Below are 6,000 nucleotides of genomic sequence, written 5' to 3'. Positions count from 1 at the left end.
TGTGTGTGATGTCTGTGTGTGTCTTGTGTGGTGTGTGTGTGATGTCTGTGTGTGTGTGATGTCTGTGTGTGTGTGATGTCTGTGTGTGTCTTGTGTGGTGTGTGTGTGATGTCTGTGTGTGTGTGATGTCTGTGTGTGTGTGATGTCTGTGTGTGTGATGTCTGTGTGTGTCTTGTGTGTGTGATGTCTGTGTGTATCTTGTGTGTGTGATGTCTGTGTGTGTCTTGTGTGTGTGATGTCTGCGTGTGTCTTGTGTGTGTGATGTCTGCGTGTGTCTTGTGTGTGTGTGTGTTGTCTGTGTGTGTGTGATGTCTCTGTGTGTGTCTTGTGTGTGTGTGATGTGTGTGTGTGATGTCTGTGTGTGTGTGATGTCTCTGTGTGTGTCTTGTGTGTGTGTGTGTGTCTTGTGTGTGTTGTCTGTGTGTGTCTGTGTGTATGTATGTGTGTGTATCTGTGTGTGTGTGTCTCTCTGTGTGTGTCTCTGTGTGGGTCTCTGTGTGTGTCTCTGTGTGTGTGTCTCTGTGTGTGTCTCGTGTGTGTCTCTGTGTGTGTGTCTCTGTGTGTGATGTGTGTGTGTCTCTGTGTATCTGTGTCTCGTGTGTGATGTGTGTGTGTCTCTGTGTGTGTCTGTCTCTGTGTGTGTGTTGTGTGTGTCTCTGTGTGTGTCTCTGTGTGTGTGTCTCTGTGTGTGTGATGTGTGTGTGTCTCTGTGTGTGATGTGTGTCTGTATGTGTGTCTCTGTGTGTGATGTGTGTGTGTCTCTGTGTGTGATGTGTGTGTCTCCGTCTGTGATGTGTGTGTCTCTGTGTGTGTGTCTCTGGGTGTGTGTCTCTGGGTGTGTCTCTGTTTGTTTTATGTGTGTGATGTGTGTGTGTCTCTGTGTGTGTCTCATGTGTGATGTGTGTGTCTTTGTGTGTCTGTATGTGTGTGATGTGTGTGTGTGATGTCTGTGTGTGTGTCTTGTGTGTGATGTGTGTGTGTGATGTCTGTGTGTGTCTTGTGTGTGTGTGATGTCTGTGTGTGTGTCTTGTGTGTGTGTGTGATGTCTGTGTGTGTCTTGTGTGGTGTGTGTGATGTCTGTGTGTGTGTGATGTCTGTGTGTGTGTGATGTCTATGTGTGTCTTGTGTGGTGTGTGTGTGATGTCTGTGTGTGTGTGATGTCTACGTGTGTGTGATGTCTGTGTGTGTGATGTCTGTGTGTGTCTTGTGTGTGTGATGTCTGTGTGTATCTTGTGTGTGTGTGATGTCTGTGTGTATCTTGTGTGTGTGTGATGTCTGTGTGTGTGTGATGTCTCTGTGTGTGTCTTGTGTGTGTGTGTGTCTTGTGTGTGTGTTGTCTGTGTGTGTCTCGTGTGTGATGTGTGTGTGTCTCTGTGTGTCTGTCTCTGTGTTGTGTATCTCTGTGTGTGTCTGTGTGTGTCTGTGTGTGTCTCTGTGTGTGTGATGTGTGTGTGTCTCTGTGTGTGATGTGTGTGTCTGTATGTGTGTCTCTGTGTGTGATGTGTGTGTGTCTCTGTGTGTGATGTGTGTGTCTCCGTCTGTGATGTGTGTGTCTCTGTGTGTGTGTCTCTGGGTGTGTGTCTCTGTTTGTTTTATGTGTGTGATGTGTGTGTGTCTCTGTGTGTGTCTCATGTGTGATGTGTGTGTCTTTGTGTGTGTCTGTATGTGTGATGTGTGAGTCTCTATGTGTCTCATGTGTGATGTGTGTGTCTTTGTCTGTCTGTATGTGTGTGATGTGTGTGTGTGATGTCTGTGTGTGTGTCTTGTGTGTGTGTGATGTGTGTGTGATGTCTGTGTGTGTCTTGTGTGTGTGTGATGTCTGTGTGTGTGTCTTGTGTGTGTGTGTGATGTCTGTGTGTGTCTTGTGTGGTGTGTGTGTGATGTCTGTGTGTGTGATGTCTCTGTGTGTGTGATGTCTGTGTGTGTGATGTCTGTGTGTGTCTTGTGTGGTGTGTGTGTGATGTCTGTGTGTGTGTGATGTCTGTGTGTGTGATGTCTGTGTGTGTCTTGTGTGTGTGATGTCTGTGTGTATCTTGTGTGTGTGTGATGTCTGTGTGTGTCTTGTGTGTGTGATGTCTGCGTGTGTCTTGTGTGTGTGATGTCTGCGTGTGTCTTGTGTGTGTGTGTGTTGTCTGTGTGTGTGTGATGTCTCTGTGTGTGTCTTGTGTGTGATGTTTGTGTGTGATGTCTGTGTGTGTGTGATGTCTCTGTGTGTGTCTTGTGTGTGTGTGTGTCTTGTGTGTGTTGTCTGTGTGTGCCTTGTGTGTGATGTCTGTGTGTGATGTCTGTGTGTGTCATGTGTGTGTGTGTGATGTCTCTGTGTGTGTCTTGTGTGTGTGTGTGATGTCTGTGTGTGTTTCTAGACCACTACTCAACAACGGAGGGCGGAGGAGCGACGCTCACAACAACGAGCGGAGCGCCGGGTGGCTAAAGCACAGCAGGTTGGCACAGTAGGGGGCACAGGTGGTGCATCAGCCAGTCATCTCAGTCAGTCGACCCGTAGCACCTGGGTCTGCCCCGTGACCTCCTGCCAGCGGGCGTTCGACACTTCACGTGGCCTCAGGGTGCACATAGCCTGGCACAAGCGTCATGGTGACGTCACCGCCACTTAGTGGCGAATGGCGGTTGTTGTTGTCTGTCTCGGCGTGTGTCTGTGTGTGTCTGTATCGGTGTGTGTCTGTGTCTCTGCATGTGTGTCTGTCTCTGCGTGTGTGTATGTCACTGCGTGTGTGTCTGTCTCTGCGTGTGTGTGTCTTTGTGTCTCTGTGTGTGTCTCTGTGTCTGTGTGTGTCTGTGTCTCTGCATGTGTGTCTGTGTGTCTGTTTCTGCGTGTATGTCTATGTCTCTGCGTGTGTCTATGTGTCTCTGCGTGTGTGTGTCTATGTGTCTCTGCATGTGTGTGTCTGTCTCTGCGTGTGTATGTCTATGTGTCTCTGCGTGTCTGTCTGTGTCTCTGCGCGTGTGTGTCACTGTGTCTGTGTGACTGCCAAGTTGTCCTTATTTTCATTGCCTTCTGATACGCCCAGCAGAAACACTGGCTGCACACACTCACCGTGCCGCGCACGGACAAAGATCCCCCGTGTAGCCTTGACAGACTGTAGGGGCAAGTGCTGTTAGCGAGCTCCTATAAGGCCGGCACGGTACACGAGGGGGTGAGTGGCCAACACCACGCCCGGCCGCCTTTGTCTCCCTAGTGGCGATGTTTACACACCGCACCAGGTACTCATTTGAGGCGGAGTCCACCTAGGGGAGGCCCTGGACCGGTTCAGATAATCGTCACCGATGTTGGATGTGAGTGGGAATCGAACTTGGGTCGCCAGGATCGTGGTGCAGCGTAGCGCTAACCGCTACCCTTCAGCTCTCCACACACGTCGTCGGTCACACACAGAACCGCAGAGGAGGGCAAGAAGGATCCCAAGCGTGCGACACTCAGAACCACAAGTGGCAGAGACTCGGCCGAGAGAGTGGAGAGAGAGTGGAGAGAGAGAGAGTGGAGAGAGAGAGAGAGTGGAGAGAGAGAGAGTGGAGAGAGAGAGAGAGAGTGGAGAGAGAGAGAGAGTGGAGAGAGAGAGTGGAGAGAGAGAGTGGAGAGAGAGAGTGGAGAGAGAGTGGAGAGAGAGTGGAGAGAGAGAGTGGAGAGAGAGTGGAGAGAGAGAGTGGAGAGAGAGAGTGGAGAGAGACTTTTTAGGACTGTATTTCCACTGAAACATAAACAACAGAAACATTACCGGAAAAAACACACCTAAGCTAAAAATCAATAAAACATCAAACTTTTAACAGCTGTATGTGTACTCTTTGATTCTATTCGGTAAAGTCACCACGTAGGTAAAAAATAAAACAACAAAAATCACGACGTTTCGGCCACAACACAAGTAGCCTTCTTCAGGTGAAGGAACAGAACTGAAATACAAATGGCACCGGGATAGAGGCCGTGGAAACGAGGCGGTGCACGGACATCTCCGTGTGCAGCAAAGTTGTTCAAGGGTTTTTCAATTTGATAAACAATCAAATGTTCTGACATCAGAATGCATTTTCAAAAACGAAATGGCGTCGACATGTCAAAAAACCTGAATGAGTTTTTTTTCTTCAAGGATTCTGTTTTCGGTTTTCATTAAAGTGTAATGACAGGGTAACACCTGCTGACATCACAGGATGACACCTGCTGACATCACAGGGTGACACCTGCTGACATCACAGGGTGACACCTGCTGACATCACAGGGTGACACCTGCTGACATCACAGGGTGACACCTGCTGACATCACAGGGTGACAACTGCTGACATCACAGCGTGACACCTGTTGACATCACAGGGTGACACCTGCTGAGGCCTGGCAAGGGCTTCACGGCACGGCCACAGAGGTAACAACCAATCAGGGAAGGAGGCGCATCTGGGGCAAAGGCAACAGGTGGGGCTAGCCGAGTTACTCTGGTCACCTGCTGGAAGGTTCCACGAGAGGGCGTGGCCGGAGGCGGGGCCTAGCCACGCCTCCGGCCACGCCCTCTCGTGTAACCTGCTGGAAGGTTCTACGAGAGGGCGTGGCCGGAGGCGGAGCCTAGCCACGCCTCCAGCCACGCCCTCTCGTGTCACTTGCTCCAAGGTTTCACGAGAGGGCGTGGCCGGAGGCGGGGCCTAGCACATTCTCAGAGGATTCGCATCGCTGAGGATGTTGTAGGCGAGCTGACACGCCACCTCCCGTGCTCCCTCCTCGCTGTAGCTCAGAAATGCGGGGAAGATGCCGGCGCCTTCTCCCATCCCGGGAATCAACACCTTATAGAGGAGGCCCACGGGTATCCCGGGCTCTGAGTAAGCGTGCAGCTCGAAGATTGGGTAGCTGACGCCGGCAGTCCGACACAGCATCCGCAACCGCCCCTCCCACGACAGCATGGCCGCCTCCGGCAGCGCCTCGAGAGCAACGGGCATGGGCCGCAGGTGGAGAGGTGCCCACCACAGCCGCGTGCGTGCCCCCCAGCCCTCAAACAGGCTGTGTGCGGCTTTGCCGGTGCCCGTGCACTCCGGCTCTGGCAGGTCTGGCACCGCCGCCTCCTTCTCCTCCTCGTCTTCGGTTGTCGCAGCCGCAGCCACCGTGTCCCATTCCGGGATGGCCCAGTCCACCTTGATGGTCCGGCCCCATAGCTGGAAGTTGATTCGAAGGAGCTTCTTCCTGGCCATGGCGGCCGCGTGATGGCTCCCGTACTCGATGAACGCGTAGCCTCGGTTGAGGGTTTTGTCCCAGCAACAGACGCTCATCTTGACGTCCACCACGCCCTCCGTGGCACCGCTCATCGCCATCATCACCTCCGCTCGCTTCTTGTCCTTTGGCAGCCCCCCAATGAAGAGGCGGCGATTGTCCACGCTGAAGCGGACTCCAATGCGGTGTCCGGGACGGATCTCGAATTTGTTGAGTTTCTTGACGGCATCCGTGGCTTCGGCGCGCGTGGCGTAGGTAGCGAACGCGTAGCCGCGGTTCTCTCCGCTATAATCCATCACGAGGCGGAGCTGGTAGAGCTTCCCCACCATCTCCAGCACGGGCACCAGCTCATCCTCGTAGAGGTCGCGCGGGATCCTCCCCAGAAACACCTCGCAGCCACGGGCGGGAGGGGGCCCCTGCCAGTCGGGCGGCGGTCCGAACTTCCTCTGTCCGTTCTCCTGGACGATGCTGTACCCCGTGCGCAACATGCGGTCCAGCAAGACCTTCATATAGGCCATGCCGAGCACCGGTGGTTTGGCTACTACGGTGGTGCTGGGGCAGCGCCTTGGGGCCCGGTGGAGCCCTTGACACTCCGCGTGGTCGCCTCGTGCCGACAAAATCACGGGGGGAATCAGCTCCTGAAAAGCCAAATCTCCGGCAGGAACTCACTTGGCCCAAACCTACAGGCCAGCAGTGAAGAGAGAAAGAGAGAGAGTGGAGACGGATGGAGAAAGAGAGAAGCGTTTGTTCGGTCCGTGGGCCTAAATGTGACGTTAGCGTAGCCTGTGCAGTATGCATACAGCGCTTTT

Source organism: Petromyzon marinus, unplaced genomic scaffold (genome assembly GCF_048934315.1).
Source record: "Petromyzon marinus isolate PM22_M1 ecotype Great Lakes invasive population unplaced genomic scaffold, UKy_Petmar_22M1.pri1.0 PM_G_Scaffold_81, whole genome shotgun sequence".
NCBI classification, from domain to species: domain Eukaryota; kingdom Metazoa; phylum Chordata; class Hyperoartia; order Petromyzontiformes; family Petromyzontidae; genus Petromyzon; species Petromyzon marinus.
This window is presented reverse-complemented; position numbering follows the sequence as displayed.